Raw genomic sequence first — 26,563 nt, forward strand, 5'->3', positions numbered from 1 at the left:
TTTCACATTGCAGTGTCTGATTTTTTTTTTTTTCTTCATCAGCTACTGTAAAAGGAATAATAATTGAGTTTGGGGTGGCATATCGATGAAGTCAAAAGTCATTTGGAACGTCAGTATTATTCTGCGAATTTGTGACGAGTGGGATCACAGTGGAATTACTTTATAGAAGCTTCATTTTAGCCTTAGTTGCCTTTATTTTCCCTCGTTCTAATATATGTGATCACCTCATGTGTACGGCTGTTAAAGTCTCAAGAAGCCAATTTAGAGGAATAACATTAAAAAAACACACACACACCGCGGGGCATTATAGTGAAGAAAAAAGCATACGTTTAACATTATGCCGCCAAGTTGAAGCCATATAAGAAAATACCAGAGGATAAAAAAATCTATTTAGTATTAACTCTACATGTGAGAGAAAGGACAGCGAGGTTTGCAGCGATGACACAAATGTCCGTTTCACATACTTGAACTTTGACATGCTGCAGTCTCTGCCCACTGACGTCTAGATGTTTTCCTCTTCTACTGTTTTTATGTTGTGCATAACACATGTCGATGACAATCTAGCCTAAAACACTCACTTACTCAATAAAACTACTCTCACATTATCTAATACTGTGTATTCCACTCCTACAAGGGACTCGATGCGTGTGGAGCTACAAATGACACTGCTCACAACTTGAAGTCATTTTCCAGGCCGTTACGCTGCCTGCCTGTGAACTCTGAAGCACCCTCTGTGCTACAAAAGCATCACGTGGAGAAAAAAAAACAGCCAGTAAATGGCACCAGACGTGAAAAGGAAAGCAAATTCTGAAGCATCTGCGGTGATGATTCTGTTGTGACCGACAGTAGCTGCATGTTCGCATGCAACGAGGCCGATCAAAGATGTCAGCGACTGAAGCGCGGCATGTAAAATCCCCGTGTACAGTCCAGCCCGAGCAAGTCTCCCTCACAGTATGCCATCATGCACCGGTAGATCAAATGAGCTGCCTTGTGCATGCGGTTGCAAATGCTGTATGCGACTTGTGTTACACACACTGGGGCAAAGGCACGGCGGTTTGCCCTCTGACGCCAGTTATTCAGAACATGCAGCTAGTGTTTCACTGTCAACAGAGTCCGTCCTAGCATCAGAAATAAGAGGACCTGGACGTGTCTTGAACACCGCTAAGGGTCTGTCCTCCGCTTGACATCCCCCGTGAGACCCTGCAACCTTCCAGAAGACATCAACGCTGTGGTGGATTAAAGTATTTAATTCAGAGCTTCCACTAGCTAGTCTGCTGTGTGTGTTTTTAGCATGATCATTGGGTTCAGTTAGAAGAGATCGCCTCTAATGACAACTGCCCGACCATTTTGTGTAAAATGACGGAGTTCGATTGTCTTTACCATGTTTACACCTTCACTTCCAAATGACGTTACTAAAGCTACTTTGACTTTAATCATTAAAGGATGTTTCTTACCACCATGATGGAGCTTTTTGTGTCTTTCAGTAACACTACACCTACGCGCAACGCAGCCGATCCATTTCTGGAGAGGCGACGCCTGCCTGTTTCAGCGATAGAAGGCTGAACTGTCACAAGCAGTGCTTACAGATTATGGCTAATGGCTTGTGATGATATCCATTCCTTTTAAAGACAACAGTGAGTCCGTAAGCAGCGCTCCTGCGCTGAGCTGATGAGCGCTATCTGAATCTCCAGCAATGAAAGAGTACTCTCAGAAGGAGGATTCTTGCTGCAGGCCTGAGAGGTCGCAGCCTCCTACTGCCTCCCCCCTCTGACATACTAGTGCTGGGTGAAATGTGGACACTGAGTTCTGGTCTGTTTAGCTTTGAGTGCCTGAGAAAATCTGTATCTCTGTGCACATTTTTTTTCCCCCCGATGTCACAACTTTCTATATTTTTTGGGTAAATAAGTATAATTCCAGCCATGAAGTCTTTGCATACTTTAGGTTTGAGAGGTAGTTTATCATGTTCTGTGAAATACTGACACCTGGTGGATGCTAAGAGTAAGAGCAACAAATTTCACAGACTACACAAGGTTAGCAAACACTGCCCCGGTGTGGTACAATATGAGCACCGCAGTTCTACCATGATATTCTGGTCGGAGTGAGAAGACTGTCAATGTCTCTTGGGTTTAGCAGGTAATTTATTCTTATTAAAATGTGTTAGACCTCATTAATTCGATATGTGATCATTAAGCCTTGTGTAGAACTAAAGCTTGTTTGTGTGGGTGGATACACTCTTCCATTAGCATGCACGCTTGTGATAGAGAGAGGTGATTTCTCTTAGTTGTCTACTCTCTATTACCCCTCAGTCAATCTAATAAATGCTCCTCCTCTTCTAGAGTCATTATGAAGGCTTTTATGGCGCAACACATCATTAGCGGAAAAGACGGTAGACAATGACCTCTTCTACGTTTGATAAATTATTTGATGAATTCAGACCAAACATGATAAGATCGCTGCGCTACCAAATGAAATATGCAAGAAAAGAGGCACAGAAAGAGGTGCATCAAACAAAGAAAAACGTCTTCATGTTTTTAACCTTGATCTGTTAGTTGCATGTGAGTGAGCACAGAGTTGGCAACGTTCCAGTCTGGAGGATGAGATGATGCTCAGAGACAGTCTTCACCTACTGGCCGGTGAGCAGGTGGGTGATGAGTTAAAGGTTTCTGCATTCGATATGTTTCTCCACTCATTTATTGAGGATTTCACTTTATCGCACTTTGGCTACTTAAACTCGTCTGTCTTGACATGTCTGAACGTCCACACAAAGACATCGTCTGCAAACGTGTGGCGGGAGAAAGCAGACGGACGCCAGACATATTCATCACGTCATCCTGAACCAACACCAGTCTGGAAAAGACTTGTCCAGCCTGCATCCCATTAACTATAGCGATGATGACAGAGCGGCTCTCCCTCATAGCCATTTTGGTTTAACCGCCACCTGGTTTTTAGCAGCTCCTGCCTTCAGACGCTCTTTTCTCAAACCGTATATTCGCACACACTTAAATTGTCCATTGCCACATGTGTGAAAATAGCAAAAGAGTGACTCGAAAAGAAGAAAGTCGCTGCATTGTGTCTGTCAAGTATTGACTGATACGCATTATTACCTTTATGCTTAATAGGTGTCTGGGGGCTCCACACATCATTGCTTTGTCGTCATGGGGTCAAAGACAAGCTTTTAAAACAATCACTTTTCCCATTAATGCCTAAAAGATTCCCCCCTGTCTTGTCCTATCCCATCCAATGTCACTATCACCTCCTGCACCCCCCTTTTTTTTCTTTTTTTTTTTTACCTCAAGCCTACTGGGAGATAATATTTTCTAATTTCTGGAACACAATGAGGGGGATGCAAACAGAAGGTCCGCCTTAATCTATCACAGCTCCTTCAAGGGTGCAGGGGTGCACAGTGACAGGCACAAAATCGCAGAGCCGGTGGGGAGGAGGGCAACAGAAGCAATTAAGGCTCATGAAATGCAAATGGTGCTTTATGTCAGGGGCTGAGGTTGGGGAGGAGGGCTCGGTCTCTCCTAGTCTTGCTGCCATCTGCTTGCCATCACCACCAGTGGAAGAACCTCTGGGTCTTGGTAATTTGTAGCTTTAATAATTTTCTCCCTCAGCTGGAGAAGGAAGAAGGAGATGGGGGCTGAAGGGGGCCGAGGATGTGCAGCTGGCTAAGATTAGATTTAGATTAGCTGGTCAGATCACATGGAGATCTGACCTCTTTCACTTTAGCACAGGCATAAACACACTTGCATGTTCACATGAAAGCATGCGTACATATGCATCACATGTGCTGGCACACACACACACACACACACACACACACACACACACACACACACACTCTTTGCTACCACCCCGACACAATACTTGCCTACGACGCATCAAAGTTGACCCTGATCTGAGGTGTGCTTCTAGACCAGTGGGTCCATAAATCCCTGAGGATGTCTGGAGGTTAGTTAGGAACACGATCCCTGTCCGCCGGGGGCCAAGCCATAACCCCAGAGCAGATTCAGCACTGAACTTTCCCTGGAGCGCTGTTTGAAGAGGTCAAAGTGGGCACACTGTGTTTTTTTGGGGGGCTTTTCCCCAGTGACACAGCCATTCATTTGTCATGTGGGACAGAAGGACCTGAACAGACCCAACACTTTCTAATACCCACCAAACTGACCCATTCCCAAGGTCAAAGCTGGGTCAAGGTCGTCAGCACACATACCTGACCCCTGACCCTATGGGCGTCCATCACGCTCAGGATACAAAGCAAAGATTGGCAGCCGATGTAGTCAAAGACTAAATCAACTTCAGCTCCGGCCGTACATCAACATCACTTCCACTAACATGCACAGACACTGAGGGCCTAATCACTTTATCGGCAACGAAAGAGCAGAGAAGACGAGCTGGACGGCGCACAATCAGATGGACTGCGGTGGATTCGGAGCAGTGGTGCGGAAACGCGCCTCCTCCGTGCTCGAATGCGGTTGGACGATGACTTCAGCGTCAGCGAATGCACCTTTAGCAGCTGGGGAACATCAGTGAACATACGATAGCCAACAAAACGGCTCACTCCCGGCCTCGTGAAACCGAAGTGGCGCTTGTAACACTTACAGTGATGGGGAAGTCAAGCCACACGCGTGATTTTTTTGTTGAAAAGCCGTTTGACAGGCAGTCCGGCCAGTGTCGATCAAATGTGTCGATGCATAAATGGCAAGAGGTCATGCCTGACGAGCATGATGGTCACATGCCACACACGACAGTCAAACATGTGCCTGCACGGTTTTTATTTCAACGCAACCCGCTCTGACGGCGGCGCGACAGGAATCTCTCAGCTCTATATGCAGCAAACACACAGGCTATTGTAACACTCACACCATACAAATACACAAAGGCACAGAGAAATGGTTGCAGAAGTTGGCGCAGACAAAAAGAGCAAGCTGGAAAGTTTCAGGCCTGACTTTGAGCAGAACAAGGCTGCTTTTACTCTGCAGACAGACAGATAGAAAGAGCCCCCCAGCTCTCATGAAGTCCAGCAAAGCTTCATACCGGTCGGATGGACGGCAGTAAAAGCTCTCTGAATGGCGCAGATGAAGCCTCATAAATTCCCCAGGCAATAACGGGGCCTCCTATGAGAATGGAATACTCAGCAGCCAAGTTATTCGGAGCTGCGCTGCATTTTAAACCCTGACAGCCCCATTCGTTGGGGGTTATGTAGATACTTATTTTACGATCTCTCCATTGCACTCTACTATAGCGTGCGTGCACGCACAAAAGACACTAACAAGTGTTTGTACACACACGTATGTGCACACACACGCACACGGCAACGATTGAGAGATATGGGCAATAACATTAAGCAACCGCAACATTGGACTTAACATCTGAGTGCAGCAAGTCCTGTGCCCATCATTGACAGCAACAGGCTCTAAATCAGCCAGATGGAGCAGGAGCAGACAGCTATATGAGCCAGAGATAAAACTGCTGGGACACTTCTGGGATGACAAAGATTTAGAAGATCAAATTCCCCTCAGTGTGCGTCTCTTCTGCATGGACCAGCACAATGCCACACACGCCTCCGTCTCTGCAAAGTTCAGCGAAATGCCTGGCGCCTTCAGACCCAGGAAGCACTACAGATAATGCAGTGCCTCGCCATGCGGCTGCAGCAGCCTCCAGTCTTCTCTGTACTCGCGCCTCTATTGACATTAATATAACTGAACAGAACAATCTGAGAGAAACAGCCTCAAAAGTGCACATAAAAACATTGTGCATGCCCGCTGTTGATACTTCTGTTTCAGTGCCAAGCAGTCTCGACAGTATGCTTTTCACTTCTGCAGGGACAAATCTGTATCAGCAGCCCAAACAAAGCATGTTCTAGAACCCGTAAAGGACGAATACCAGAATGATTTATTTACAGCTCTGAAAGGCGCACATGCAACTCCTATTTGTGATATCACTCTCCTTTTGAATAACTGAGCCCAACCATAAAAGGTTCTAAAACAAAAAGAAATCTTTTTGTCCTTAGAAGCATAGAGATTCTGGCCTAAAGGCTAATGAAACTGTGATTAGTAAACCTAATTAGTTAGGTACTTTCCCAGCTTTTGCATGTCCTGAAATCACCATTCATGTACATGGAGAGACAGGGTGATTAGCAGAACAAAGACGAAGGCTGTAATCTTCCCTCAGTGGAGTGTCTGCCACGGCCCATCAGGAGATAGCAGGCCGGCGCTGATAGCGAGCGGACCGTCGGACTGGTAAGTGCCCATGTAGCTGGGAAAGCTGTGGAATCCCGGGACAAAGGAGCAGGGCTGAGGGGAGATAAGGCAGGACGCGGTGGCATGAATATCCACCGCAAAGGCCGTTCTGCATTATGCATGCGTGGCAACAGAACAAAGAGAAAACATACAGTATACTGTACATACATACAGTACACAAGCTTCACGCATTCAATATACAAATCACATTAAAATGCAAATGTATTACATCCAATCCAATATAATTTCCGCTTATCCACCCCCACTACATGTTATTATTTTAGATTACCCCAATCAGGACAGTGCTTTCCTGCTGCTGCAAAGCCACTTTTCATCACAGTTTATAGTGAACTATTCTCCTCTTGGCAATGAGATCAGCCCAGAAAGAGCCTCTAGTGATAGAAAGTGAAGAGAAAACTGAGAAGGTATTTACTAGCTGTGCACCTTTAGAGTAAGTATATAAATAAATAACAAGATTTTCTCACTTTAAGTTGGTATTCAAGTCTGATTTTCACCCTCATTTTGGTTACATACGGTTTTTGATGCTTTCTTTAACAAGCCCGCTAAACTCAACAATGATTTTCCCTCTGACAGTTGTTTTTTTCCATTAATTGATCATCAAGCCATTGAAATTTTGGACAAGGCAACCTTTAAATGATGTTTTCTTGTTTTAATCGCTAAACATAGGCATGGCAATGATTTGGGATTTAGAACTCAGCGTAATAAAGCATGTTAGAAAGTCTCACAGTGGATCGTTTGTCACAGGGACACGTTGATGGGCCGTGGTCAGATATATGTCTGCACTGTGTGTGCGTGTGCAGGGACTGAATGGCTCTGCACAGGGCTGTTGGTTTGTCTAGCCCCCTGTTGGCCTGACCCTCAGAGCCTGCATAAAACCCCTCACCCTTCCCCAGAAACACTGTTGCACTTGCAGTTGAGTGTTGTAAATCACACACACACAGTGTCTGGATAATGTTCACACTGCCACCACTCGCACAGGCTTTACCGTAGCCCCATGCAGCATTGGGAATTCTGAGGACACTCCCCCTCAACATGCACATGCACATGCACATGCACCCACACAAACACACACACGCACACACTCCACTCAGCCCCTTTATGCTTTCTTGCTTTCTCCTTCTATTTCTCCCCCTAACAATCAAAGGCCATATGGCAAACATATTCCTACGGTTCATTGGCTTTTATGGCTGTTGTTTAAAGAATGGGCCGTAGCTTGGTTGAGGGGGGTTCCGGGGGCCAGTTTGAAGGGCAAAATAATATAGTCTGCCCTCAGTCCATTAGAGAGCCTTTATTTCTATTAGTCCAGTCACTAGGCACTCTGGGACCATTGAAACAAGCCCGGTTAATTAGGAAAGAAAAACATAAGCACATAACGTGTTTTAAAGCAAAGTAGCCCGGACGGTTTCTTCTGCACCTCAGCACTTGCTCCCTGGGCATCAGTCCTTTTATGCGTCATTTAATCACTTCACTGGAGCTATTTTGCGCTTCACTTGGAGATTCAGCAGTCATATCAAATAGATGGCCAAACAAAAAAGTGATTAAATTCTACCTAAAGTGTCTTAATCACACATGAATGTGACTTTGGGCTCCTCTGTGGTGCTTGCATGAAGGTAATTTACTCTACAGCCAAACTTAATGGTCCACAACATTTGGCGAACGTGCACGAGACAGCAAAGGGCCACCAAAGCTAAAACACGCCGGAGGTGTTAACATGAGGATATTTGCAGCAATGTTTTCCTTCACTGGCAGCGTGCAATAATTCAGCAACATTTAGAAACCTTAACTTGCCGCTTAATGCTTTCCGCTGATCCAGAACAGAACCTCTGGTGACAACCCTCAGACTAACGTGTCAACTTTCTCAAAAACGAGCTGCCACAACATTTGAGGAAAATAAACACAGTAATTAGGAACTCAATCTTCAAGGCATTTCATGCCTGTTTGGCCCATTCTGCAAGGTGGAGTTTAGAGTTCGCCCTCTCTCCTTCCTTTCCGCGGTGGCTTTTTACAGCATGCTGTAAGTCACTTGGACAGCGTCCTGCACCCCGCTGCTGACCTGCATCTGGACAGCATCTGGGGTCACCCAAGTCACCCTGACAAGTGCTAAACCATCTGGAAACTTCCTCCTTCGCATTGTGGGGTCACCGTGAGGAGGCGTGATGAAGGGGACCGCTACAATGGAGGAATGAGAAATGGGGGTGATTTTCTGATAGAATCGGGCAGACATATGAATACATATGTTTTGCAGAACTGATTTTAACTATTGATGGTTATCATACAGCATATTCAGCAGTATGAGAGATTAAATGCTCCCTCACTAACCTCTCATCACTGAGCACTTTAAAAATGAGAGGACTTCTACTGAAAAATCCTCTACTGTTATGGTCTATTAAGTACTTTTGGAAAATGGAAATGATTAGATGTTAACAGTTATCGCTCGGGGTAACCATTCCCAAAACATTCTCCTCGTCCCCTTGAATTTTCTCCCATTTTGTGTCTCTCCCAGCCGACATGGACTAGTCCAAAGGCTCTCCCTGTACCCAGATATGCAAACAGCTTCTGGTGAAAGGTGAGGAGTCAAGAGAAACATCCCACGCCGAATAGAAAACAAGTGTCCTCGAAAAAAAGGAAAGTGATGCCGTCTCAGCTAGCGAGTGCAGTGCCCGACGTGAAAGGGGGAAAAAAAAGGGAGGGATAACATCACACAGACAAAAGAAGGAGAGCAGTGAAGAGGGAGCTCGGAGCTCGAGACTACTTGAAGCACATAAAAGAGCTCTCTGTGGAGCCCTGGGGTGGACTCAGCACTCAGGATGAAGGATCCTGCTCCAGGAAGTAAACAGGGCCCTGTGAAAACACAGTGAAATGCTTAAGACTCAGAGGATGGATTGAGGGATAAAAGGGGATGTAACAAAGGCAAAAAAAAAGAGGGGGGGAGCAGTTAATCAAGTGATGAGGAAGTTTGGCATTGTAATGTGAGGGAGGAAGGGGTAGTGAAGGACGGCTGAAGGAGTGATAATTGATAACAGATTATAGAGTGGTTAGTCTCAGGTGCGAGCTGCAGGACACACCAGGATGTTGTATCCAGAGCTAATTGCACTACGGGAGGTGCAGTTACTGATGGCTATTGTTCCATGGTGGCTGCATCTCCCGGTCATGTAATTAAAGAAATCATTAGGATCCAGACAGACAAAAAGATGGCATCAGACAGCACATATTGTCTCATTGCTCAAAGTCAGTGAGGAAAATTACATACAGAAAAGGAAAACTGAAGCAGATAAAAAGAGTATTTCACATAAATTAGACATTTCAAACCTTGAATTTAATGTTATGATAGCGTCTTAAGCAGGGAAATCACTCTTAATAATTGCTCATACAGACGGGACCCGTGATGTGCTGTATTACAGGCTGTCCAGCTCTCCGGGCCTCCACCGCTCACAGGGTAGGAAATAGAATCAATATGGAGCAATCACTCCTTCACAGGAAAGTAGACAGAGGCAGGAAATCCAAGTGGTACCATACGTGATGTATTGCTTGTAGTATGTGCAGTTTAAACTCTGCCTCTGGCACCACATGTGTTCTGGCTTGCTTGCATCACGACGAGACTGCGGCACGGGCTTTTCTGTCCGCACCGAGCCGGACTGGAGCCTGACAGGCATTCTGTTCCTTAATATCCGAACCCGACCCGAGCCTGACGCAGCTCGTGTGAGCCGAAGCACTGAGTTTGTGTTATCCTGCATCCTCCAACCTCTGTCCAAATGTTGCTGCAAGGCTGAATTACTGGTCCTCTTGCTGTCCTATCTCCTCAGAGCCTCACACGTGTTACATGCTCCGTTATTACCTGCATTGACGACTTAACTGAAATGCCTCAATACCGTCGAGTTTCCTGCATATTTTCCCTGCTTATACTTCCACTAAAAGAACTTGAAAGCACCACATCAAGCTGCCTTTCTCTGTATTTTTTCAGTTTTCCAAATAAACATAAATAATGGCTCCTCTTGTAAATAAATGGCATGTAGGACAAGAACATAATGTGGACATTTTTCTAATAGGCAACTTTCATTGCTAAGCCCTCTGTACAATGACAGGGAATCATTAGTGACAGGATCGGGAATTGTTGATGCTGCTCATGTTCGTCAGTCGTGTGGAATCAATAGGAGCTCTTCGTTCATTCACTATTGAGCTAATGGTAAATGCGATGGGACCCTGGGAAGTGCTTCTCATTAACAGAAACTAGCTTTTAATGATGTCCTGTCTCATTTAGACTGATGATAAGAATTGATCCCTCCGCTGCCCATTGACTGCCTACTGTTTGACCTTTGGACCCGGAGTTGCAGTGGTTAAACTGTAAGCCTGCCAGAGCAGTTTTATGTGAGGGCAGGCGCTCTGCATCTGTCACTGTAGGCCCACACATGAAGACGGTGGAGGTGGAAAGCGAGGATGGCAGAAATGAGCATAAGGATGATAATGAGAAGTTGAGCAGGGGGAAGGTCAGCGATAAGCCTAATGGCCGATGATGAGGGTGAAAGTGAGGTTGCTGATGTTGCACCCATTCTAAACCCTGGGGCACTGTCTCCCAGCTGATCCCACAGGCCCTGTCTATGCCCTCCTAGATACTGCTCCATCCTCCCCAGTGACCCGCCATAGCCTGCAGGCACTGGTGACAAATGACTGACAGAGCAATGTTGTTGTCCGTGTTCAGGGACCCCGTAGAGGTGCTCTGTGGTCATTACAGAGGACCGGGGGCACCGCAGGAGAAGCCCAAAATGACCTCGCCTCTGTGCCCTGAGCTCACCTCTTTATATGCTAATGACTCTATGAGGCTGTCTGATGTGCTAATTTGTAACAGCTTGGCCAATCAGTGGGGAGCTCTGTTGTTGCCATGGCGCCACACAGCAGGAACGCCACGGCACCAGGGTGAGCTCTAAAGGCGGCAGGTGGACAGCAGGGCTGTTTGGTTCCTGTCCTGTCGCTTCACCTCCGTCATCTGGCTGTGGGCACCAGCTGTGTCCAACTTCCACATGTCACGACCCCGAGATAACCACCGTGGAGGGGTCACTTTACCTCGTTTAGGTCTGCAGTCCTCACAGTTTTGCGTTAAAAACGCCATTGTCTGGTGTCAAATGAGGACAAATTTGTGGGACAATGCAGAACTGAAATTTGCAGAGGACAGCACGGCAGGCCTGAAATGACTTATTCCATAACTGATCGAGATTAAAGTTAATTAAAAGCTGCATTAAGAACTCCTCACTGCATTGAGCACACATTCATTACACTTTATCTACACAGAAAAACCCAGTGAAACCTCACACACATTCACGAATGTGTCCTGCAAGGATGAAGTAAACACAATGATGAAAGTAAGTATCAACAACATAGAAAAGCCAGTGAAGCACAGAAATGGACAAGTCAATCACAGCTGCTTCAAATGCACCATTGGAACCAGATCTGTATTTCCCAAATATGCATGAAATATGGACTTTCAAGGGTAAATCCATTGTTTTATGCATGTGAGGAAGGATATACACATTTCTGTGATTGTAAGAAAATGGGGTCATGAGTTGACATGTTTGGTGATGGTATGATACACAATGTGTATGATGCAAGATGCATCTTATTATTGTGGCCTGAACGACACATTTGTAAGTGCACTTGCTCATATTTCAACCAACTTTTAGTGAAACTGTTCAAGTCATATTTTAACCTACGATTTTATTCGTCCAGCATTAAACAGGTTAATATTGTGGTCATATCCTCTGATTTCAAGTAGAGCTGCATACGCTCACAGCTGCTGCTGCTGGAGTTAAGAGTAACCACAAGTCAAATGCTAATTACAGTTTATTTCTTTAGAGAAATCCAGTAAATCACTCGGGGACATTTGGGACATTTGGATGCTAATGCGAGTAAGCAGAATGAAAGAGGTTATCCCCCACTCTGAAAGACCGCAAGTGCCCTAATCCACAACAATCACCTCAAAATGAACCAACTTTCCGCTGGAGACAGTGGCTCAACAATGAAGCTCAGCTTCCTTTCAAAGTACCATCAAATCAGTCATTCTGTCATTAATGAGCTGTTGTAAAAACACATTGTCTTTGTCAGTGGGAATGAGGAGTGGCAGGGGTGAGGGGAAGAGAAATTCTCATTCACAGGAAACTTTCACTGTAAGGATTCCTTCCTCCTCCCCCTCCTCCTCCTCCTCCTCCTCCTCTTCAGGTCTATGCTTGCGCTGCTAACTAAGCCTGGGCTCCAATTAGGCCATGCAACTCACTGAGAAGGGAAATAATTGGGCTGTTTGCCCATTAAAGGATGAGACACTGGACCTTCTGGTGACTCCAAAGAAGCTTCTGGGTCCTTTTCAGGAAAGATGGAATGGTAGAAGGGGCAGCGAGACAATAGCATTAGGTATCCTCTCTCACCAAGGCCTGCACAGCCCTTTGCCCGCTAAACTGCCAGTAAAAAGAGGATAATGGCAGATTGATTAGAACTAATGGTCTAATTCTTCAACTAGCGTCATTTGCAAACAATCTTTCACTCTTTTTCCCTGTCTTCTGTGCTCCTTGAGCAAGAGGGAAAGTGCTTTCATATGTAGTAAATCAGACATTGTGAGCCACTCTAGCTACTAAAGCCGGACTTTGCTCAGCAGCTCACAATACACTTTTGTTTCCAAAAATATTGGCACTTCACCAGCAATTACTTTTGAAAGAGACTGACACTTGTTAATTGCCCTTAAAGTAAAAACAGCGACATAAATTTAAACGTACTTTGCTCGACAGATGATGGATTGTGCACGCTTGTCATCTCTCCCTCTACCCCAAAGGCCGACTAACATTAAGGGACCTTGCTTAGATTCTTAAGCTAGTTGAATGGGTTTAGAGCCCCATCAATCTTTGCCATGGCTTGTAAAAACTAGTCTGTCAAAACACTGAGAACTTGGCATGGCCAGAGAACAGTTTGCACTTATCAGAAATTAAAGGGCAAAGCGGGAGACGTCATGGAATGCTGGTGCACTGTGGTTGATTGGGGCAGGAAAAGCTAAATGAGCATCATTAACTGGAAATAAAACTCCTGCCAGTAGGTACATGCTATACAAAGGGCCATTTCTTGCATTGCCTGTTGGTGCGGCACGTTGGTTTTAGCTCCGGATGAGAAGACAACAGCTAAAAATGTCCTTGGTCGATGGGATTACGACGCATCGGCCAAAGGACCCTCCATTATTCAGTCCCACCTTTACTTAAAATGTTTGACAACCCCAGCTACCCTGTGTCACTCATGATGTATATTTGCCAAATTAGGGCCCAATTAGAAGTAATGGGCCTTGCAGTGTAAAATTTATTACCATGCGGATTTGATTAAGCACAGCAAAGGCTGCAGACTGATTGTTATTTCAGAGGGTAGGCTTCAATACCATTCAGTGTTTTAAAGGATTGCGGAGACGTTTAAGAACTGGCTTCACAGGAAGGATACGTGGAACGTTGCCAGTAATGACTGATCTAAAAAAAAACAGAAATATACTCTCACAGAGCGGCAGTGCTACCAAAACAGTATTTTTAATGTTTGCAAAGCACTTCAGGGCAAATCTTATCCACCATCACCTCAAAACAGCTTCATGTTTGCGCATACTTGTCTTTGAAGGAACCCATCTGGGACCAGGAGACGGCGATGGGACGATGCTAATGAGTAAGTATGCTGAAATTTGTTAACGCCCGTGTTGGATCTCGCTGGAGGCGGACAGAGCAGTGTGATCCACCATCAAGAGTTCAGCTGTGTTTGGTGTCCACAGGTTAAAGATTGATGTCTGCCCTAATCCCCATCTCCTCCCACACGCACACTCACTTTTTCTCCCTTTGTCCCTGCGACCCAAAGCAGAATCAAAGAGCGCATTGAACAGACCTGGAGTGCCAGCACACCCCATTGCACATGAAAAACTGATCCTGGTTCCTTTCGAGCCTTGAGAGGTAAGCCCTGAACTTTGAGGTCCTCATTGTCCCAGTGCACTTTGACACAAGGCAACAATGGGAGCCCTATCTCCAGCTATAACGCAAGCTCAGAGGAAGGGGCAGAAAACCATTCAACCCGTCATTAACCCTTCTGCCTGGCTCTGGAAACCAGAGAATGGGGTAGTTCCACCGTAACACCCTGCCCCATACACCTCACACACCACCCTCCCCAACAGACCAACTACCCTCCAGCGGCACAGCCCCCTTTTGTCCTATTGTGCCGTGAGTGATGGATTCTGGCGGATGGGAAGAAAATGAGGGCCGCAGAGAGTTTCGTAGGTTTGATTGGCAACTTTGGATACGCAAACTGTCAAGAGAGAAGGCAGGAATAACTATGGAACACCTAAATGGGCTGGTTCCAAAAGGAGAGAGGGCAAGGGGCATGGTGTTGACACATCATCATAATGATAAAGAAAGAAGTCCCTGTAGAGAAACCTTGTGTGCAGCCTGGCCTTTTCTCTGGTGGGTTAACTTGATCTCCTGTGAATGTTGATGGAGGATCATGCAGATATTTCGGGGGTGCAGAGGAGGCTGACAGTGTTTTACAGAGGCCTCTTTTCAAGCGTGGGGGCATTAGAAATGCTAAATACCAAGCTGGACACAGATGATCACCATAGCCTGCGGCAATCAATAAGTGAATGGAGACCAGGTGGTGGTGGAGCAATTCAGAAAGAAAGGAGGAGGACCCGGATTTTTTACCAAGAGGGGCAGGAGCGAGAACACAATGGAGGTTAAAACTGGGAGATCATAAAAGTGATTGGACGCTCTTGCACACATCAGCGGCAAAGCTTTGATTAAGCACAAGCCGAGATGGAGGAGGATCAATAGATGTGTGTCGGATCTCAAAGCCCTGAGGGTGGACGAACGTAGAGGGGAGGCAAAACCAGCACTGGGTGGCTCACATGGGCCATGCTCGAAGATCATATTATCCATCAACATTTAAAACTTCTTCTTTTGCTAATTTTTAATATCAAAATTCAGACAGCGTGCATTTTATTATATTGTAAATCGGTACCGAATCCCTTTTTAGCAGGTGTAAAGGAGCTAAACTCGGAGATTCATTGATACGATGTGGACCAGATCAGCTGTTTTGCTTCACCAGAGAACTGCACGAATACTCCAGAAAGTGAAAGACCATCTTCCTCTTAGCTCGGATCTTTTGCCAAGTAGACAACAGCTTGCAGAGACAATTAGTCACTATAGTTTAGTTACCAACTAAAAAACGAGAAGCATGATGACTGGATGTTTCGTACGTTGCAGGATATAAAGAAAGAGCGTGCAGAGATTCATTAAGACGTTCGTAAGCCTCCGAGCTTGTGCGTAATTTGCCAATTATATTATTGATAATATTGATAAAGCCACTTTAATAATGACCCACCTGTAAGCAATATGTTTCTTTTAACTATTACCATTTTAACAGTGAAAAATATTCCACCTGTTCTTTAAGCAGGCTAATGTATTAATGACTGTGCTCTGCACACCATGTGATCCCAGCTGCTCTGCCATGCCTAATGTGATCCAGGTATGGGTTTAGCCTTCACTTAACTCTAATCCTTGCACACTTGATACTTTCTTAGACGCGACTGTAATGCAAACATCATGTGGAGGCTTGCAGAGCTGCTTAATGTGATTGCAAAAGGCGGAGGAGGCAAACATTAAAAGATAAGCTTTGCCCGTAAACTGTTACACATTAATATGGATCAGGTGGATTCCCCTTTCTTCTCACTCAAGAGGGCTGCATCCCATGAAAAGAGGAGCGCAAGAGGATTTAACGGACGTGCTGAATGAGGAACAATATGAAACAATAAACCCAAGTGTTCCTTATTTACCGTTTTGGTTTGATGTGTTTTTAAGTGTGCCAGTGTACTTAAAGGCAGCGCTGCCATATGTCGGGGTGCCTTGCACTAGTTAATCAAATGATAAATCACCAATACAGAACAGCTGCTGTATGCTGCGGCCAAAGCTACGCTCATCTGGATTGATTTAAAGAAAACGCTAGCATGGGCAGACAAGACGGAATGACAACACAAAGAAAAGCGGCATTGACGCTGCATTTAATTGTTTCTTTATATTAAAGATCCTTATGCAAGTTAATCACATTACAAATTGTCATGAAGCAATCTGTAAGTGTAAATTGTGTAAATGGCTGCTTGTACACCAAGTAGAAGCTTTACTTAGCATCGCTTTTTTTATCTGTTCAGTTCTAATTGAGCCCATTCTCATATTTCATTTGCATTTGCAGTATCAGCCCGTATTGATATCCCTTCTGGATTACATGGTTTTTAATGAACTCAACATCGGTGAGCATAATCATACTCATTTTCATCCACTAAATGTTAATCATATATTGCCGCGCTGGCTTTAATTACTGCCATGCTGCAAGCCGCTGCATTCGTTAATGTAATTAATTAGCATTTTATTCTGAGTAATGGCAGGATTTTCCCAGCAGAGTGTTGCAATGGTAAAGAAAAATGTTAACAGAGAGATTATACTGTAATTATGAGCTAATAACTAAGGAATCAATATTATTAATAGTCCTGATTTCTCTTGGTGGTTTTGCTGACGCAGAATGAAAATCTCAAATCATTTTCGGTGGTGAGGGGGATCTAACTCACGATTAATGGTCACCGTGGTTTTGACCCTCGCAGCCCTGCGTGATGCTACAAAGTTTTGCTTTCAGTCAGCATTCCTCATCAAAACACCGTAATTCAAGGTCTGACAAACATACTGAATCCATTTCCACCCTCATGATGCATTTAAATGTTCTGAAACCTTTGAGTCTTCTCTTTTGTTACCTTCTCCATGTCGGCCTGCAAACAGTTTGCTGTCATTTACTTTGTGTTAGCTGGATTTGCAGTCTTCTGTGGATTTACTCGAGCCATGACCATTATTTGAGACTCATTTTTTCCTTGAAAGATGAGGACACATCCTAACAAACTAGCTACAATATACAGTAGGAACACATTCAAGTATGCTGGTATGCATAATTAAGTAAATATTCTGGTACTATATGTAAGTAAATATGACACACTGGTCCACTAACAGCCACTGTTCGTACAAAAGCCTTCGACTTCCTTAGCATTCATCCATCCAGGAAGAAAAAAGCTGTTTTTCTCAACAGCAAAACAAGATATAAAAAGATCTGAGGAGGTGGTTTGTTGTATTTTTTGGGAAAAAACATGGCCTTGGTAGCGCAAGCCACTTGAATTATGTTCATGAGTATGTTAAGTTATTACTGACATTATGATGTCATTGTAGAGTTGTTAAAATGGGTCTCCACTCACTTTTACTGTGACTACCTCTGGCTACTACTTTCAGAAGCTTTGCTCTCCCTGAGGGCCTGCAAGTGGCGATGCGTTTTCATCCAGACTCGCATGCTGTGAGGTTGTACAATTAGTAGAAAAATTGCAATGCTGCGGTGAAATGTTTCTTTAAACTTTCTTAGAATGACTTTGCAAACCCCAAAGGGAACGGAAAGTCATTCAGCTGGATGAAATCCGCGGCGTTTGTCCTTTTATGAACCTGGTCTAAGGATCGTTTCACTTTGAACCTCCGAGCTGTGGGTGCTGATGAGCCAAAGCTCCCCCAGTGAGAGTGTAATTACAATGTTCACAGATTTCTAACCTCTTGTGTGTGAGTTATGGGCTGGAATTTAAATAATCTATCATTTAGCTACCTGGAAAACGCTCTGCCGTGCTTTGTGCTCGTTTGATATCACAGAGTCCCTTCATGTCAGCGTGGAAGAGGAGACGAGTTCTGATTGTAAGAGGCCTAGTTATCCTCAAGCCCGTTGCTGTACTTCCTTAGAAGAGAATGTCACTGGCATTTGCTGGGATTTACCTTATTTGCATTTCAGGTCAAACCACTTATTCTGCAATAATGGAGACATACAGATACAGAGCGTACATTTCACGTGAGGAGACATTCACAGGAGATCAAAAGAGGCGTGCTCTTCGTGCAAGCTGTTCTTTGCTCTGAAGATAAGTCGCTACGCTCCCCCACAATCCTTTGCAGACTTTTCCGAGCCCTCTGCTTTTTTCAAACACAGATTTGGAGACAGTTATCACATGTCAGATGACACCAAGCAAAGGCTAAACAGAGCGACGGCTTGAAAGCTGAAAGTCGTCGTGACTCCTGCTTTGTGATAAACTTTTCTCTCAGCACCTCGACTGTACCAAATCTAAAACACACGTGTTTTGCAAAGAGTCTGCATTCATGTGTGTTCTGTGTGGAACTGTGCTACGGGTGTAATTTATCTCACTATTTTGGCTCTATGTGATCGTTCTGAAAATAAAAACAGAGCGAGTGGCAGTGCAACGCGGCCTTGTTTGTGACTCGCAGCTCAGCGGCTGTTCACTTCTGTAATCGGCACAGACAGGGAGCGCATAACAAACACTGGAAGAGGCCGATAAGGTTTGTCTCACTGTAAAACTGTTAATGCTGCAGTTTTACCTGAGTGGCACATGGCAGGAAGGCAGCACTTAATGTCTACAGCTTTACGATGAGTTTGGGGGGAAGAGAGAGGGAGTTGGAGCTGAACAAAGTGTTGTGAAGTAAGAGAGATAAAGAAGAAGACGCAAAAGAAGACTTGTTTACTTATCTCCACCTCCCCAAGTACCACTTTTCCTCCCCTGTTCACCCTTTTCCATTTTTTTTGATCCAGCCAGCTGAGGCACTTTTTATTTGGCGACCCCTGTGCTTACTGCTTGTCACAGCAAGTTTGTTTGAAACGGCGCATCAATAAATGACCACTGGGGGCAGCAAACCTTGAGCAGCTACGTCTGACAGGTGGAGAGAGTCATGCATCTGTTCACAGCCACATGAGCTGAGAGGATTCACTGTGTCATGTTGTTGTAAGAAAAGAGACGACGTTTGAAAAGATAATACCAAATTAATGACTGAATGCTGTCTGTTGCAATACTTCAAATGCAGACACACGCCGGCTTTTGTCTTTTGCAGCACATCCTGCACATGCGGGCATCATTTCCTGTGAATCCCTTGAGTCCTGCAAGGAAAGATGGCTATTAACAACGAAACCGTCTACATAAAAAGCCAATTACACTGAATGAATTAACACTGCAAAAATGGTGGCCATGGCATGAAAAATGGGGTTTGATATAATGAAAATCTTCTGGATTATAAATCAGAAATGGTCCACAGCCCTGCTGCGGGAGCCTTTTCTCATTGCCATTTAAAACAATAAAAAATGAAGATGTGATAGCAATCAGAATTAAAATGCAGGTGTGACCTCGAGCGCCTCCATGCCAGCAGCCACACTGCTAAAACCACAGCATGCCGTAATTCATTCTGGAGCAAGTGGGCCACATGAAGCCAGTAACCGCTGCAGGTCCCAAAAGGTTTTGCAAAAAGCTTCTGAGATGTTTGCTAAAACCACAAATGCTCGAGTTTGCGACTTTGGGTAAAAGTGAAGTAGGGTGGAAATGTTTCTTTTCCATTTTTTGACCTGGATGATATTTGTGTTCTCAAAGGAAATACTTTTTAAACTGTGTTTGATCACACGTCTGCAGGGAGAAAGGTTTAAATTTAGTCTGTCAAATCATTGCTGGAGTAAAATAGAGATAATATCAGAAAAACAGAAACAAATCTCAGATGCATTCTGTTGAGAAGTCTGAATGACAAGTTTTACGCTTGCTTTCTCTGAGGTTTTGTTACCAGGATTCATTCACACCCCATCCGTCCATCCACCCATCCATCCACCCATCCATCCACCCGTCCATCCTCTGAGCCATGAGAGTCTTCTTCATTATCTGTTGAATGCTTGCTTCATTTGCCCGCGCAGGCCTGCCTTGTTTGAGGGGATTTGAGGGGCGAGATTGCTAATCCCAACTTTGAACATGAATCAGCGTCCAGGGGGAAGGCCTCCTGGATTCCCAGCCTCTTTCTTATGATAATGGTCCAATCAGTGTGGCCGGAATGATGAAAATGCCAGCCAGCTTATCTCAGTGGGACAGCTTGGCGGTGTGGAGGCCTGTCAGAAAGACAACAAGAACCTGTTTTGAAATAAGGAGGGTGCAGCTCTTATTTCTGCTAGCCAGTTATAGCTGTATTTGTGTGTTGTTTTGTGCCTGTGTGCACATATGTGTGTGCTCGCGGCTGTGTGCATACGCTGCAGGCTGAGGTAAATCGGACACAAACCATGTTTTTCTATGTTTGCGTATGACGGTGTTTGCATTTGCATGAATGCACGCTGGGGGAACGGGATGTGTTTGTGTGTGTGTGTGAGTGCATGTTTATGGATTTGTGGTGTTCGTGCTTGAATACGTCCTCCGCTTGGGTTGATGTTGCTCCCTGCGTGGGACAGGTGCGTTTCTGCCTCGCAAAACGCCGGGCATCGGGCTCACATTTCTGAAAAGGATCACCGCTGACCAGGAGATAACCTTTTCCATTCGAGGGCTGCACACTGTGCACATAAATATGCATTTGTTAGGCACCGAAAACAGCTGTTTTACACATCTGAATCATGCTTATTGAACCATCAGTGTCATTTATTGTATTGTGTAAGATTTCTTTCTCGAAAGCATTGCCTTCTCCTGTGCCGATCTGTACTTGAAACCGATTACGTGATATGAGTGAACTTTCCCTCTGTGTGTGTGTGTGTGTGATTGCCCATGCCAGTCTTACAGATATGACAACAGGTGCCTTTAGTCATCGTCAGCGGGCAGTGCAAGGGTTCAGTCACATTGCAGATACGTTCATCTATGGGAGGTATTACGGCATTTGGCATGAATGAAATGTGTTAACTATCAGTCAGGTGGAGGCTCTTGCCAGCCGGGGAGGAGCAGAGGATGGGACTGGATGGGAATTGGCTGTGTGTCTATCACTGTACATGCGAGCTAGAGTTACAGTAAAGGCATTATGCCAGATTATGGGGCTAAGCAGGGGGCACTGTCTGTCTCTCTGCCGGTGCTTGGAGAGGACTCAGGCTGGACTGGACGCACAGCTGTTCCTGGCCACTCTGCACCAGACACTCAGGCGTCCAATAAAACTGCATGCAATGGATGTGTGTTTTTGTGCATGCGTTAATATTTGCCTTGACGGAGTGCCTGTCCCCGTTTGGGCTGCCCATGTGCGCTCATGTCCAGTTACGAGTATCTGCACGTAAGCAAGCAAATATGTGTGCATGGATGGGAATGGCCCTCTCATCGCCCACTTTCCCACTGTGTGATGAGGGATAGCCGTCTGTGATGTGGTGACTTGGGCTGGTAACTTATCCAAAGTCTCCCCAGGGCTGCAGCTCTGTAATGAGAGGCCATTATCACTGGTGAGTACACTGTACCGGAGATAAGAGAGGCCCGGCCTGCAGGCCAGTAGCCCTGCTCACTGTCACTACCCAGGAATAGCCACATGACGCTTGTATCTCCAAATTAAATTCTCTTCAGTCTCTCTTACTACCCATTACCTCAAATGTTCCTGGCCGGTCTCTATTTCTCTCCCCTTCCTGTTTATCTCTTTTCCTGTCAAGAAATTTTGCCCAAACTGCTCTTTCTTTCTGCCTAACGCCCCAGGATTGGCAGGGCCCAGGTGGGATTGTGCTTGTCAGTAGTGCCGGTGGGAGTGGATAACAAGCGGCCGGAGAAGCACGGTGATTACGAGCCCACCCCGACCTCAAAAAAAAAAAATAAATAAATAAATCACTCCATCAGAGGATAGGAATGGCATGTGCAGTGTGCCAGCGGAGCTCCATCCCATGAGCTCACTTTCTATAAGTGTGAGCGCGGAGTAGAGACGGACACCGTATCCATAGAAGAGCGCATGTGTTGTGTTTGTGACCTTTGGGCCCGCTCGAGTTACATAACGTGTGAAATTTTACTGTGACATCATGTACATAATCATTAGCACAAGGTTGCAATTTAATCTGAAATGAAAATGCAGATTGGCAGAACAGTTCCTGGTTGCCTTTCAAGTGTTCTGAGCTTGAATCAGAGTAATTCCATGAAGCTCCACTAAGTCTTACTAACTGTAAGCACTAATAGTCCTCTTTCCTTATATCATCTTGCAGAGTTTGCTTTTGAGTTTTCCTCTCAGCATCCTCTATGAAATTTTCTCTGAAATTTAAATCCCTCTCAATTTACAGGCTGAGAGGAGAGAGGATCCGCCGCTGTCGACTTTCATTTGCCCCGTTGGACACCATTTGCATCGGCCGACTTCCACACTCCCAGCCAATAACGGCAGCTATGCAGAAGCTGATTCACTAGAGAAACTTTACTAAGTGGATACGAAGGAGGGAGGCTGCTTGTGTGTGCGCGCATGCAGGGAGACCAAGTCCTTTCACTTCTGTGCATCCTTATCAGCTCGGCTCACAAAGCCGGGCCCCAGCACTCTGAACTGGAGGGAGGACACATGCAGTTATAGGAACATGTGTGGCGGGAAGTGTGGATGCGCGTGTGGAAACCATAAGCAAGCGCACACACATCCTGGCGAAGAGCTGAATACACAGTTGGTGTCTGACATTGGCCATTTAAGTCAAAAAGAAGCAATTCGTTTTCAGATTTATCCTGTTTGGTTGTTTAAGTCATATTCAGGGCTGCACATTCAGATTATTGAAATTAGCTGTCAGTCCACACCTGTGAGGCTGCCAGGTTTTTCTTGCGTTGAGCTTTCAGGCATTGAGGTTCCCAACGCTCACAGCTCGTCCCTTAAAGACGAGCATGGACACTGCATTACAAACATTACAGTGAAATTTATAATGCAACACATAAAGCCATTAAATCAGGGATAAAGTAAAGATTGACGTAAAATTGTAAATATACATATAAACCTTTAAAACTTATTTTATTGAATTTTCTAATTTCTGTGAAAACATTCATTTTTCTGCTTTTGAAAGTCTTGAATCTTTATTACAGGCAAACATCGAGCATCCATCAGACAAACGAATCCGCCCGTGCAGCATAACACTGCTCATGCCTCTACTATAAAGTAAAATGCAGTACTGTAGTGAACTGAGAAGAGAAATCTGAGGAAATGAGCAGAGTTTAAGGAGGGGTAGCTTGGTAAATCTGAGCACACTGCTGAGACATGAGCAAACCCACAGAAATATAAAAAATAAAAAAAATCTTTCCCCTTAGTGTGCACATCTGTGATCACAGAGGTAGAGCAGAACATGATGGGGTGATTACATTTTGAACAAAAGGACATTAAATGTAATTACGGAAGTTGGCGACTGGAGAAAAAACACGACTGAGGTACATAAAGCAGTTGTAGTCTTACATGGTACATTGCCTGTAGACTTAAATTTAAGGCAGTAAAATTGCTGTTACAGCAAATTACAGCACTGGACTTGACACAGAGTGCTTACTGTGCAAGGTAAAAAACACTATTCCTGAAGCTAAATATAGAAAAACGTAGACCTTGGTGTTTTGGTGTAAATTCACATTACACAGATATGAATACAACCCAGAATAAGTAGCTTGAAAGGAGTGGAAAGGGGACAATTTCCCTCACATGCACACTAAGGGTGAGATCCATTGTGATTCGGCTCCGTGCTGGTTGACATCTGGCTAATGAATCCTGGTGCATGGGGTCCATATGATGATCCAGTCTGTTGGCCCTCATCTGGCCCAGGCTCGGGGTGTTGTGAACTGCTGTCTCACTGCTTCCTGATTAGACTGTACATAAATTAATAGCAACGGCTGACACGTCATCAGAGCTGCCTCAGCGAAACAGAAAAGACAGGTGTCCCTCTGGCATGGCTTTCCATGCATGTGTGTGTGCACAGTACTGAGAGAAAGGGGTCTACAGTGTTAATCTGTCACACTCCGCCATGCCTGTCCACGTTCAACCAAATGCTCATCAATCACATGTGTCCGGTGAGCACACAGACATCCAGACGCGCACACATATTTTCGCCTTACAGTGCCAGTGCGTCTGCCCAAAAGTGACTCAGGCCACCCGCCGCCATCATCTCCTCCTCTGGCATATGTGGCACACCAGACCAGCTAGAGTGAAACCAAATGGCCTTGCAGCACCGGCACATCCGCAGTCATCCAAAACACTGACCCCAAAGGCCTTCCAACTGTGGGACACCTGGAGCCCTGAGCTCACGAGTCAGGGGGTGGAAGGCCACATTACAACCCCAAAACACCCTCACCCTCCTCCAAACTCCACCCAAAACATGCAAGAGTGTGACGGTCAGCGTTTTGGGAATACAAGAGCTCATCAATCATCGATTACCTCACATTTTTATTTGTCGCGTCAAACAGAAACATGCAAACACTTTGCTCCGTCGCACTTCCAAGCCTCCCTTTCTTCCGCTCCCATTAACGCTTGATTCTCCGTGGTGCCGCCCAGTTTAACCACGCTGCAGATGCACAGCTTGCAGAAGAGGAAAAAAAAATAGAACAAAAAACACTTCCTTAGCTTTGAGAGCTGCAGGCAGGTGTGAAAACAGGCCCACGGTGAGGAGGAGGGGCGAGGAAAGGAGGAGGAAAGAGGGAGGAAGAAGTGAGGTACGCTATGCTCCAGTTAAGGCTGTGGAGTTTAGTCTGTGGCTCCTTCATGTGGCAGAAGCCCATTAATCATTCCTGTTCACTGACAGGACCTCTACAACACACAGAGGCACACACACTTACACCCACACACACACATACAAACATGCATGAGCACCCACACGCCCGTGCCCCCGCCCCTGCTGCCACATACACGGAGGAGCACGCCCTGCTTTCCCCTAAACATGATCATCTTCCCCCCATGTGCATCCCATCAAACCATCAAGCCACCCATCCCACACGTCCGTCCATTCATCCATCCACCCATCCATCTCTCCATCTCCCCGCTGACGAACGCTCACGAGCCGTCAAATCTGCTTTTATTTCGTTCTCCAAGAGGACACAATCTCAGCGTCGCGCCAAAGAAAATAAACTGAGGGCGAAATGCTACGTAAACTGCAAAGTGACTTCAAAACAAAGCAGAAATGACAAATCAGATTTCTCAGCAAACACGCGGGTTCACAGAGCACCGTTACCCAGAGAGGCTGAAAATAAAGCCGATTATAAACCTGAATGACTGAAAAGACTTTCTGACAGAGGACAGAGGGGAGTTTTCTTGGTAATACATCATGTGTGGCTGGTTTAGCATGAACTTCAAGAACTCTACAACACAGAGACTTCTATTTAAAGCCTTTCATTCCCACTCCCCTTTAATGTGACATGAAGCAAACAGGTCTGGAATTTTAATATCTGTCAGTCTGTGAGTCCACGTGTCTGGATTGAAGACAGGAAAATAGTTATATTCCTTATGTCTTTCTTATATTCCTCTATTTATTTAGCACACTGCACCCTGTTATTGTGAAGTATTTCCCCTTTATTTTAATAAAGGTTCTGCTATTTCAGTAAGAGACAGAGCTCAGTCACAGGAAAAGAAAAAGTCAACTTCATTAAAGTGTAATAACCGAAGCCACCACTAGGGGCTACCTACTCCACAGGTTTCTCCACTAGAAAGGAGAAACTCCCCCAAGCTTCAGTCAGCAACCACTTCTCATGACAAAGGATTAAAGACTGAGTATATTACAGAAAGTGTGTTATTCCAGCAGTATGCATTTCACTAATGGATCCATCAATGTTTCAACTGAACGAAAGAAAAGAGAAGAAACAGAAACCCGGAGAAACATGGTGAATTTGAGGCAGCGCCACCGCAGTTTTCCACATTAATCCAGCATGTGCGATTGGGCTGCTTTTCATTTCTGTGTGAAAATAAGGAATGTGTGTGTGTGTGTGTGTTTCTGTTCAAAGAGACAGTGATTACTCAGCAAAATCATCCACAGAGATGAGAGGGCAAAATGAGCAAATTATACCCTTGAAGTTTTCTGCATTCAGATCCGAGACAAATGAAATACGCGCCTTAACCCTTTGAGGGAACAAAGCAAGCAGCAGGCGGTTGCTAAAGCATCGGTGTGAGACACGCCCCAGTTGCAGCAGTGAATGTAGACAAGTGCATTTTGGGCGCATAAGAAACAGATGAGAAAGACGCAAAGTTGAAGATGTGGAGTGTCGCTTGTCACGCTGTCAGTAAGGACCACTGAGAGCTTGAAGGACGGATGCTCAGCTGGAGAGAGAAGAATGGACTTGCCGGGTCACAAGGGAGCTAACAGGTAGAGGAAGTTGGGTGGAGATAATTGAGCAGATTAGAGCAGACTGTGAAAACACATGGGCCAAAGAACTGTGATGAGAAAGTAGAGCAGTGTGAAATACTGATGTGTAAACACGTTTAAGCACTATAAAACACAAGAGTAGGACTATCAAATTTAATTATATATAATATTTATTGCCACATCATTCTTTCTATGTATTGTTT

The sequence above is a fragment of the Chelmon rostratus genome, chromosome 21, assembly GCF_017976325.1.
Source record: "Chelmon rostratus isolate fCheRos1 chromosome 21, fCheRos1.pri, whole genome shotgun sequence".
Lineage (NCBI taxonomy): Eukaryota > Metazoa > Chordata > Actinopteri > Chaetodontiformes > Chaetodontidae > Chelmon > Chelmon rostratus.